Here is a 12945-nt window from a genome sequence, read left to right on the forward strand (position 1 = left end):
CCCAACATTAGTCTTCCATTTACAATAACCTTAACACCCAGGAATCACAATGTGAACACAATTACAAATCACAATTATCTAATCACAATTATATAAATAAATATAAATCACAATTATAAATGAATGAATGAAAGAATAAATAAATGAGTAGTATTCCTTTAAATCAGCTGATCTTTTAAAAGGGGAAAAAAACACAAAAGTGAAACCAGTTTTTCACTTCCTGCTTGCCCTTTTACCACAGAAGGAGCTGAGGTCTAGGCTGGAGATTTCAATAAGCAAACTGCCAGACTCAGGGAAGGAACCTGCTCTGCTTTCTCACTCATCTCTCTGGAGCAAACTGAAGACAGGAGCTTGGCCTCCAGGAGACAGGTAAGTGAAGGAAAAGAGAGAAATAGGTAGACAGAGAGATACAACAACATACTCAGAGACTAAAATAAAAACAGAAATTGATGGAAACGGGAATAGGGACAGTCAGAGATCAAGGCAGGTTAAGACATGATGAGAACACAAATATGAATCTAACATTCTCATTGTTCCAATAAACAGCTCCAAATCTGAGGGAAAGGGAGTACATTATCAAAAGAGACAAATAATTTGGTAATTTCTTTTTTTTTTTTTTTTTGCAATTTGGTAATTTCTATTGTCAAAAATGAGTCTACACTGACATAAAAAGAGACTTCATTTGAAAGGATTATTGCAATAAAGGGAAAGAGACTATTGTAATAGAGAAAACAATTCAAACAGAACTGCAAGCATCTCAAAGGACAGGCAGAAAGGAATTTTCTTTTGTAGGGAAGGGTCAACAGGCTAGAAAGAACACAGAGTAGAGGGTGTGTATAAAAGGAAATATTTTTATTCTTAGGAGGGATCATTAAGGAGGGTTTGTAGGCTGGATCAGAACGAGGATGGGTCAACCTTAAGGGGGCTAAAAAGAAGAGAAGCTTAATTAATGTTTAGTTTCAAACACTCCAACTGATCAGGGGGACAAACAGCTCAGTGAAAGCTTCACGAGGCAAAGAATGGAATTTTAAGGGTCTTTGTCTGATGGTATATTTAAAATAAGTAACCAAGAAAGATCTACTGTATAGCAATAAAGAAAGAGAGAAAGAAAAGCAGTTTATTTTTAAAAAAGGGGTCTGTGTCTGGCCTCCTTATAAGTAATACGGGAACACACAAATGAGTCTTACATAAGTCTTATGCTAAAAGGGGGCTCTTTGCAATAAGTTAATTCTCAGAGCACAAAAGGTTGCATGGAGTTCTTTTAACCATCACTGCTTTCCAAGAGCAAAGGACTCATGAAAAGTTTAACTTTATTATGACTCATGTAAGTAAGGGGTGCTATGGTAAATACAGGGAAGAGGGGAACTAACTGGACCTGGAAGAATAAAGGAAGGCTTCACAAATAAGGAGAATTGGGTTAGGAGTATAGTGTCTTGGGAAATGCTCATCTAATATAATATTTTGCTGATCTAATATTTGAATTGATATCAAACAGATTAACAGGACAAAGTTAAGTTTGATTACATACTTACAGAATCCCCACCAAGACTCAAAGATGGTCTGGCAATTGAGGCATATATACCATCTCAAGCTAAGGAGAAGGCAGTAGGGGTCTGGGGCTTCAAAGAGGAGGGAGACAATTCAGAAGATGGAAAGAGTAAATGATTGGTAAGCAAATGTTTGCGATGCCATGCAAATAAGTCTTTCTATTAAAAAGCTGTCTCTGGTAATAGCTCTTTCTGGTACAGTGTTAGTCGCTCAGTCACTCCAACTCTTTGCTACCCCACGGACTGTAGCCCACCGGGCTCCTCTGTCCATGGAGTTCTCCAGGCAAGAATACTGAAGTGGGTTGCCATTTCCTTCTCCAAGACTTTCTGGTACAGGTCCTCTATATAATTCTTTTAGGCAGTTCAAGGAGAGGTAAAAAAGCTTTTCCTGAGTCTCCTGGGTCTTAATTGCCTTCTGCTCAGAACAATCCACATGTCAAAGTGGCAGATTTGGAGGTGGCATATTATGCTCCACCTCAACAAACGGGGTTAAAAAACTATGAAACTGAGGAAAGATGACAGAGTACAGCTTTTATGGGAAGAAAGTGAACTGGAAGTTCAGAAAAGGAAAAAGAGTGGTTGTAAAAAGAACTGGGTTGGGACTTCCCTGGCAGTCCCGAGGTTAAGATTTCGCTTTTTGAGGTTTGATACCCAGTGGGGGAGCTAAGATGCCACCTGCCTTGCAGCCAGGAAACCAAGCCATAGGCGAGAAGTAATATAACAGAAGGTTCAGATGGTAAAGTGTCTGCCTACAATGCTGGAGACCCGGATTCAATCCCTGGGTCGGGAAGATCCTCTGGAGAGGGAAATGGCAACCCACTCTAGTACTCTTGCTGGATAATCCCATGGACAGAGGAGCCTGGTAGGCTACAGTCCATGGGGTCACAAACAGTCAGACACAACTGAGCGACTTCATTTCACTTCACTTCACTTCAAAGAAAAAAATGGTGACTGGGTTGATTGTTGCCACATTGTGAGGGGGATTGAATGCTGGGGACAAGTAATTTGATCATATCATAAACCAATGAGGACTCTTCGAGTTTTGTAAACAAGTATGAGTTTCAGGATGCACTGTGAAAGGTGGACCATACAAGGATAGAGATACAGATTCATGAGCTTCTTGTACAGAGCAATCAAATAGTGCAACCTATGCCCGGCATTTAGTAGGTAACTAACAGGGACATAGTTTAGGTGGAGAAGTAGAAAAAATGGCTTCCAAGAAATAAAAGGTGCCCACATCACCATTTGCCCATCAAAATGGAATAATACCCCCAAAGGGCCAGAGTTAGGGATTCAAAATAAGTTTCTAACTGGATAGGCCATTCAACACCATAAATCCAAGTCCAAAAAGGAGCTACAGAAATAGTAAAATCTACAATAGGAGGTAGAGTTTAAGAAGCAAGCTAACATTTTGTTACTTTATTCTTTTTTATTGAGATATAATTCACATATAATATTAGTTAAACTGTGTGACATGATTCCATATGTGTATATATTACAAAATGATAACCCATAGCAAGCCTAGTAAAATCCATCACCACACAGTTATAGTTTATTTTCCTTATGATGAAAAATGCTGAGGTCTTCTTAGCAACTTTCAAATCACAATAGTGTATTATCAGCTATTGTCATCATGCTGCACATAACATTCCCAGGACTCATTCCTTTTATAACTGGAAATTTCAGCCTTTGTACCACCTTCACCCATTTTCCGTCCTTCTCCCCCAATCTCTGGCAACCACCCATCTGTTCTCTGTATCATTTAGCTTGTTTTTGGTTATGTTATGTTTTGTTTTAGCTTCCATATGTAAGTGAGATCATATGGTTTTTATCTTTGTCTGACATTTTACTTAACATAAAGCCCTAAAGGTCAAACCATGTTGTCACAAATGGCAGGATCTCTCTCTCTCTCTCTCTCTCTCTCTCTCTCTCTCTCTCTTTTTTGCTGAGTAATATTCCATTAGAAATGTACCACACTTTCTTTATCCATCCATCCATCAATGGACATTTATGTTGCTTTGAACTTTGGTTATTGTAAATAATGCTGGAATGAACCAGGCATGGGGAGGATCTTTTCAAATTACTATTTTCTTTTCCTTTAGATCACCAGTGACACCATGATATTTGATAGAAACTGGAAAAGGCTAGACACTGCATAAAGAGCCTAAAGCAGCTCACAATTAGCAGCAGAGTCCTTGAACACGTGTTCTCTAACTACATGATCAAAAGCAGTCTCAGGTTACTCTCCATCCAATTATCTGATTGTTTCTTTGCTAACACTTAACCTGAAATTATTTTCCTTCTTCAAATATTTTGAAGTTTATGGTCTGCTTCCCTCTGTAGAGGTAAACACTAGAGGTGGGGAGCTAACCCACCTTATTCATTAGTCAATACACAGTACCTAAAGCATTTCCCAGCATGCTGCAAGCCCTCAATAAATATGTGTGAAATAAATGCTGACGTTTAAAAAATCTTTACCAAACTTCCAATCAGCAGTACTTGTATAATCTCATTTACTCTATGACACATTATCATGATGGGTACAAGAGAGGAGAGATGGTCAACAAAGAGGAGCTCCCAGATTCAAAAGGATAGAAAGCTGGAAAGGCTCCCTGGACTGGATAATTAGAATGTGAATATCAGGCTTCTAGAGAACTTTTTCTAGAAAAAGATGAGGGCAGAAGTGAAACTAAATAATAAAGTGGATAGGATGCATTCAGCAATTTATTTCATCAACAAACATTTACTGAGCCAGAAGTGCTAAATTTGAAATTCCTTTTAGAGAAATCTGGCAATAAAAGAAATATAAAGAAAAGCTCATGAAGAAGGCAAGATCCACTCTATATTTAAGCAAAATGGGAAGATGTGTGTTTTCTTATCCAAAGTGAAGCAACCACAGAAGTAAAAAATTCAAGATATTTTAGACCCAAGATAAAGAAAAAAAAGAAAAAGCCCAACGGGAGGGGAGTAGCAGCAGGACTTAGAGGACAGAGTTAGTATTGCAAAGAGGTTAGGGATGCCTCTTCCTTAGGGACCAGAGGGAAGAACACAAGAATGGATTATAGAGTCTTAATTTGAAGGTGACAATCTTTGAAGATGAGGAAGGTCTGACCACATAGCTTCTACACTCTGTAGAAATGGAAAGGGACATCACCAAATGTGAGAGGAGCCTCAACTAATGCTCTCTTTGATGTAATCTTTCCTGCATTCATAGACCCCTCTCAAAGCTTCTGGACTATTGGTTCAAAGGACCTACTCAGCCTTTTTCTTATTTACGTCTCTAACCCCATTGTCTCAAAAAGTGCCTGGCACTTAGGACTAGACCAGTAAGTGTAAATTATATGTAAAATTATGAAGATGAGTTGTTTGATTGTGGGAAGTGAAGAAGAGAATGAAGAAGAATCAAACTAGACTTGTTTGGGGCCTGAGACACTGGGAAGATGGCAATAGAATGGATGCGTTGAGAAAACAAAAGGCAGAGAGAGGTTTAAACAAGTTACTGGGTGCAAGCTGGGATGCACTTATCTTCCACCTCAAGGGTCTCACCTGCTGGTTAGAAGTACAACTCTGAAAAAAATAAATAAAAGAAATACAAGTCTATCCTAGGCTGTTCCCATACTGGTTTCACATTCCCTTGGGCCCTCAGGGATTCAACTTTTTTCTTCAGTCTCCTCAGTTATTCAAAAACAACCTCTAAACACTCTGCTGCTCCTGGTTCAGGTCCCAGTTCAGTTTCTTTCTGTCCTCAAGACAATGCCTCATGTTTCAACTGTAGCCAAGGCATTTGCTACTAATAGCTAGGTACATGAAGACAAAAATGTAAAAACCAAGGAAAGGGAAAAGATCTTCTCTTGCTATGTGGTTTTAGAATGCTCCCAGAAGCTTCACTAGTCTAAAAGCAAATTAGAATATGGGAATAAAATGGTCTCAAGGAAGTCATGTCTAAGTGTAAGCAAACACTCCCACATAAATGCCCCTATGTTCTCGCACTTGAAAGGTCCCACAGAAGATGGAATCATGTGGCTTCCTCTATCCTAGTTTAAAGTTATTTTATTTTTTGTCAATATAAATTTATTTATTTTAATTGGAGGTTAATTACTTTATAATATTATATTGGTTTTGCCATACATCAACATGAATCCACCACGGGTGTACACGTGTTCCCCATCCTGAACCTCCTCCCTCGTCCCTCCCCATACCATCCCTCTGGGTCAGCCCAGTGCACCAGCCCCAAGCAACCAGTATCATGCATCAAACTTGGACAGGTGATTCATTTCATATATGATATTATACATGTTTCAATGCCATTCTCCCAAAGCATCCCACCCTCTCCCTCTCCCACAAAGTCCAAAAGACTGTTCTATACATCTATAGAAAGACGGTAACGATAACCCTGTATGTGAGACAGCAAAAGAGACACAGATGTAAAATTATTTCCTTATTTTTATGTCAATTTTATTGAGAAATAAGCTATGCACAAAAAAATGCGTCCATTTAAGGTACACATTTTGATGAATCTTGCCAAGTTGAAACCACTAAACCCTTGAAACCATTCCCACGATCAAGACATAAAATATTTTCAAGATACCCAAAAATTTACAGTGCCCCTTTGCAGTCTATTCCTCCCTCTGCTCCAGTCCTGGGCAACCAGATATGCTTTGGGTTACTATAAATTAGTTTGCATTTTATATAAATGGAATAATACAAGAAGTATTCCTTCGTTGATGCCTTCTTTCACACAGCATAATAAATTTTAAATTCAACCATGTTGTTGCTTGTATGAATAGTTATCCATTTCTATTATTAAGCAGTGTTTTATTGTATAGCGTATTTCGTTTAGCTATTGGATTGGCCAGAAAGTTCATTCGGGGGATGTTACACAAAAACCCAAAAGAACTTTTTGGCCAACCCAGTATCTATCTATTTATGGACATTTTGAGTATTTCCAGTTTTTAGCTATTATGCAAAAATCTACTATGAACATCTATACATGAATCATTGTGTGGACAAAAATTTTTAATTCTCTTGGATAGATATCTAGAAGTGAAATGTCTGTGTCACATGGTGTGTGCATGTTTCACAAGTGCCTAACAAGTTTCTGAAATGGTTACTACCAATAGTGAGCCATGGTCTAGCTGCTCTACATCCTCTCTGACGCTTGATATTGTCAGTCTTCTTAATTTTAGCCTTTCTAATGAGTTTGTTCTGTTTCCTCATTGCAGTTTTAATTTGAATTTCCCTAATGACTGATAATGTTGACCTTCTTTTCATGCACTTACTGACCACTCAACATCTTCTTTTATGAAATCAGCTAATCATACACTTTGCCCCGTTCTTACTACATTCTCTTACATATTATTGAACTGTAAGAGTCTTTATATAATTTGGATACCAGTTTTTTGTCAGATATATTCATTGAAAATATCTTCTTCCATTCTTTAGTTCGAACTTTAATTGTCTTAATGTAATTTTCAGAGAGAGCCAAATTTTTCATTTTGATTCTCTAGTTGATCAGTTTTTTTATGGAGTTTTTCAGAGACTAGCAGGTAAACTTAGGCTTAGTATTAAATTAAGACTTGCATACAGCTCATGATTTTATGGCTCATGATTTTAGTGTCCTAAGAAAGTTTTGCCCACTACAAGGCCATGAATATTAATACTTTTCACTCTTCTTTCATTCAGAAGTTTAATAGGTTAATTTTTACATTTAAGGTTTGGTCTGTTTTGAGTTATTTTGGGTGTGGTGTGATGAGCTATTTTGGGTGTGGTATAAAGCAGGATCAATGATCAGGTTTTTTCCACATGGATGTCCCATTGTCCCAGCACCATTTGTTGAATAGATTTTCCATTCCTCTTTGCAAATCGGTGTAGCATATATGTATGAGTGTATTTCTAGATCCTCTGTACTCTTCCATTTCCATGGACTTATATCTGTCTTCATTAATACCATCTTGTTCTTGGTAGCTGTATGCAAGTCTTAAAATGAGACAGTGTAATGACCTGTTTCTTTTTTACATACATAACCAAACCACATATACATGTGCAATTTACTTAGGACAAAAGAGTCAAAAAAATCCCTATTTCTGAGTGAAGAAATCTTGAGTTTGAATAGCTCAAAGCTTCTTGACAATCTCAGCAAGTTGGAAGTAATAGTATTCATGAACTTTAACAAGCTAGAGATCAGTATAGATTACAAAAATGAACAAATATCTGAACTTTTATAACATCTATATCATCAACTATATCCCTTCTACTGAATTTCTGCTAAACATGGCTGAGAGGCCTATTCTTCACAGTCTTCCTCTTTAGAATCTGAGGTGTGATAGAAAGGAAACTTTGAGTTAGGGAATGTCAGAGAAGATCTCTGAATACAAGTTATCTGATGTTATTTTCCTGTCACATAGATGTCCACACAACTTTATCTGTGTTTTTCTTAGACAACAGGAAATTAAAGAATTATGCTCTCCTTTTTAACAGGGAACAAGTCATTTAATACTAAGCCTAAGTTTACCTGCTAGTCTCTGAAAAACTCCATTTCCCAGTGGCCTGACTCTTATCCCAAAGAACTACAAGTCTTCCTCTAGTCCTGTCCAACTGTACCCTCAAATCTGTCTCAGACAGACCATGTTCAGGCTTTTTAGCTCAGGAAATAACAAACAGGTTCTCAGGGGGGTTTCCATATAAGGTCTAAGATTCTCTGCTTTCTGTTTACGTGACTATGAAAGATTTGAACACAATAACCATAAAACATGTGCCTGTGACTTTACTCTGATTAGGAACGACACAGATTAACTTGACAGTCCTTCTGGGATGGAACAAAGACTGCTTTGGTCTTTGCTCCTGGTCTCTTTGATCCTTCCTCCACTGACCAATGACTTCTCAAGCCATAGAGAAGATCATGCCATGAGATTAGAGTCTACCAGTATCTACAGTTTAATGAAGTATCACAAACTGACCACATAAGCATGCCCAGATGGAGTATTAGAACACTGCCCATATTTCAGAACAATCTCTCATACTCTTAGCTACTTCTTATCATTAATCTCTCTACTCCCTAACAGTTTACACTAGTCATTACTCAGACTTGTGATATTACAAATTCATTTTGGCAGGTATTTATCTTTCTGTATATGGAATCATATTATATGTATTCTTTTGTATTTGGCTTGTTTCAAAACTTAAAATTGTGAGATTTACCCATATTGTTGTGTATCACCATGATATTGTTTTTATTATTGTATGAATATGTCACTTTTTATTTACCATGTGACTGTAAAAGGACATCAGGATTGTTTCCAATTTTATACTTTTTTTTTCATTTTTTTTTTAATTTGAAAAATCCTGAAAAGCACAAGGTAGAAATCATCAGCTGTATTCTACTCCTCAGAGATGATTACAGGTAGAATAATAGGGTAATTGGCCTGGACAAGCCATGCATACATAAAATAAAATATCAGATCAGATCAGATCAGTCACTCAGTCGTGTCCGACTCTTTGCGACCCCATGAATCACAGCACACCAGGCCTCCCTGTCCATCAACAACTCACAGAGTTCACTCAGACACATGTCCATCGAGTCAGTGATGCCATCCAGGCATCTCATCCTCTGTCATCCCCTTCTCCTCCTGCCCCCAATCCCTCCCAGCATCAGACTCTTTTCCAATGAGTCAACTCTTCACATGAGGTGGCCAAAGTGCTGGAGTTGCAGCTTTAGCATCATTCCTTCCAAAGAAATCCCAGGGCTGATCTCCTTCAGAATGGACTGGTTGGATCTCCTTGCAGTCCAAGGGACTCTCAAGAGTCTTCTCCAACACCACAGTTCAAAAGCATCAATTCTTCGGCGCTCAGCCTTCTTCACAGTCCAACTCTCACATCCATACACGACCACAGGAAAAACCATAGCCTTGATTAGACGAACCTTTGTTGGCAAAGTAATGTCTCTGCTTTTGAATATGCTATCTAGGTTGGTCATAACTTTCCTTCCAAGGAGGAAGCGTCTTCTAATTTCATGGCTGCAGTCACCATCGGTAGTGAGTTTGGAGCCCAGAAAAATAAAGTCTGACACTGTTTCTACTGTTTCCCCATCTATTTCCCATGAAGTGATGGGACCGGATGCCATGATCTTCATTTTCTGAATGTTGAGCTTTAAGCCAACTTTTTCACTCTCCACTTGCACTTTCATCAAGAGGCTTTTGAGTTCCTCTTCACTTTCTGCCATAAGGGTGGTGTCATCTGCATATCTGAGGTTATTGATATTTCCCCCAGCAATCTTGATTCCAGCTTGTGTTTCTTCCAGTCCAGCTTTTCTCATGATGTACTCTGCATATAAGTTAAATAAACAGGGTGACAATATACAGCCTTGACGAACTCCTTTTCCTATTTGGAACCAGTCTGTTGTTCCATGTCCAGTTCTAACTGTTGCTTCCTGACCTGCATACAAATTTCTCAAGAGGCAGATCAAGTGGTCTGGTATTCCCATCTCTTTCAGAATTTTCCACAGTATAGATAAGAACTAAATTTGAATCATATTGATTGCACATCTTCGTACTGTTTTTTTCAAACTTAATATATCTTGAGAACTGTCATCTGTAGTGTTATTTTAAAGAGTTCTTTGGAGTCTATTGCATGGATAGCATAGCTTATTTAAGACTTTTTTTTTTTTAGAGTAGTTTTAGGTTCACATCAAAATTAAGAGGAAAGTACAAATTTCCTATATATCTCCTGCCCCAACACATGCATAGCCTCCACCATTATCAAATCACCCATCAGAGTGGTACATTTGTTACAGCTTGATGAGCCCACACTGAAATACCATAATCACTCACAGTCCATAGATTGCATTAGGGTTCTTAGTGGTGTATTTTCCATGGATTAAGACAAATGTATAATGACATGTATCCATCATTATAACATCATATAGACTTTCTTCACTGATCTAAAAATCCTTTATATTCATGTAGGCTACATTCTCCCTGCAGCCCATTTTTCCCCACATGTCAGGAAACATGCTTTCTACAGCTCCTTGGAACTTTTCCTCTTAAAATGTACACTCTTAGAAAGAAACAGATACTCTCGATTTTAATGTGAAATATTCCAAGGAAGGAAGATTTCTTCTTTGCACCTTGACCACAGGATAGTGATCAGTTTGAATGACATCCCACCAGTGGATCAAGAGCTGAAATTATATGGGAACTTCCATATATGGGGGAGAAGGCAACGGCAACCCACTCTAGTACTCTTGCCTGGAGAATCCCATGGATGCAGGAGCCTGGTGGGCTGCAGTCCGTGGGGTTGCTAAGAGTCGGACACGATTGAGCAACTTCACTTTCACTTTTCACTTTCATGCATTGGAGAAGGAAATGGCAACCCACTCCAGTGCTCTTGCCTGGAGAATCCCAGGGATGGCGGAGCCTGGTAGGCTGCCGTCTACGGGGTCGCACAGAGTTGGACATGACTGAAGCGACGTAGCAGCAGCAGCCATATATGGAAACATGAGAATTCCATCACGAAGGAGGTAATGCTTCAGATCAGATCAGATCAGATCAGTCACTCAGTCGTGTCCGACTCTTTGCGACCCCATGTATCGCAGCACGCCAGGCCTCCCTGTCCATCACCAACTCCCAGAGTTCACTCACATTCAGGTCCATAGAGTCAGAGATGCCATCCAGCCATCTCATCCTCTGTCATCCCCTTCTCCTCCTGCCCCCAATCCCTCCCAGCATCAGAGTCTTTTCCAATGAGTCAACCCTTCGCATGAGGTGGCCAAAGTACTGGAGTTTCAGCCTCAGCATCATTCCTTCCAAAGAAATCCCAGGGCTAATCTCCTTCAGAATGGACTGGTTGGATCTCCTTGCAGTCCAATGGACTCTCAAGAGTCTTCTCCAACACCACAGTTCAAAAGCATCAATTCTTCAGCGCTCAGCCTTCTTCACAGTCCAATTCTCACATCCATAAATGACCACAGGAAAAACCATAGCCTTGACTAGACGAACCTTTGTTGGCAAAGTAATGTCTCTGCTTTTCAATATGCTATCTAGGTTGGTGTTAACTTTCCTTCCAAGGAGTAAGCGTCTTTTAATTTCATGGCTGCAGTCACCATCTGTAGTGATTTTGGAGCCCAGAAAAATAAAGTCTGACACTGTTTCCACTGTTTCCCCATCTATTTCCCATGAAGTCCTGGGACCAGATGCCATGATCTTCGTTTTCTGAATGTTGAGCTTTAAGCCAACTTTTTCACTCTCCACTTGCACTTTCATCAAGAGGCTTTTGAGTTCCTCTTCACTTTCTGCCATAAGGGTGGTGTCATCTGTATATCTGAGGTTATTGATATTTCCCCCGGCAATCTTGATTCCAGTTTTTGTTTCTTCCAGTGCATCGTTTCTCATGATGTACTCTGCATATAAGTTAAATAAACAGGGTGACAATATACAGCCTTGACGTACTCCTTTCCTATTTGGAACCAGTCTGTTGTTCCATGTCCAGTTCTTTTTTTTTTTTTTTTTTTTTGCAAAGTAATATGAAGTTTGCTGAAGAAAAAAAAAAAATAAGGTCTTTTTTTTTTTTTTTCCATGTCCAGTTCTAACTGTTGCTTCCTGACCTGCATACAGATTTCTCAAGAGGCAGATCAGGTGGTCTGGTATTCCCATCTCTTTCAGAATTTTCCACAGTTTATTGTGATCCACACAGTCAAAGGCTTTGGCATAGTCAATAAAGCAGAAATAGATGTTTTTCTGGAGCTCTCTTGCTTTTTCCATGATCCAGCGGATATTGGCAATTTGATCTCTGGTTCCTCTGCCTTTTCTAAAACCAGCTTGAACATCAGGAAGTTCACGGTTCACATATTGCTGAAGCCTGTCTTGGAGAATTTTGAGCATTACATTACTAGTGTGTGAGATGAGTGCAATTGTGCAGTAGTTTGAGCATTCTTTGGCATTGCCTTTCTTTGGGATTGGAATGAAAACTGACCTTTTCCAGTCCTGTGGCCACTGCTGAGGTTTCCAAATTTCCTGGCATATTGAGTGCAGCACTTTCACAGCATCATCTTTCAGGATTTGGAATAGCTCAACTGGAATTCCATCACCTCCACTAGCTTTGTTCATAGTGATGCCCTCTAAGGCCCACTTGACTTCACATTCCAGGATGTCTGGCTCTAGGTCAGTGATCACACCATCGTGATTATCTGGGTCATGAAGATCTTTTTTGTACAGTTCTTCTGTGTATTCTTGCCATCTCTTTTTAATATCTTCTGCTTCTGTGAGGTCCATACCATTTCTGTCCTTTATCGAGCTCATCTTTGCATGAAATGTTCCTTTGGTATCTCTGATTTTCTTGAAGAGGTCCCTAGTCTTTTCCATTCTGTTGTTTTCCTCTATTTCTTTGCATTGATTGCTGAAGAAGG

General features: G+C 39.0%; 1 pseudogene; it reads left to right on the forward strand.

Moving 5' to 3' along the window:
- LOC129629030 (interferon-induced very large GTPase 1-like) overlaps positions 1-12945 on the forward strand; it is a 57899-nt pseudogene that overhangs the window by 1481 nt on the left and 43473 nt on the right.

The sequence above is a fragment of the Bubalus kerabau genome, chromosome 15, assembly GCF_029407905.1.
Source record: "Bubalus kerabau isolate K-KA32 ecotype Philippines breed swamp buffalo chromosome 15, PCC_UOA_SB_1v2, whole genome shotgun sequence".
NCBI lineage: Eukaryota > Metazoa > Chordata > Mammalia > Artiodactyla > Bovidae > Bubalus > Bubalus kerabau.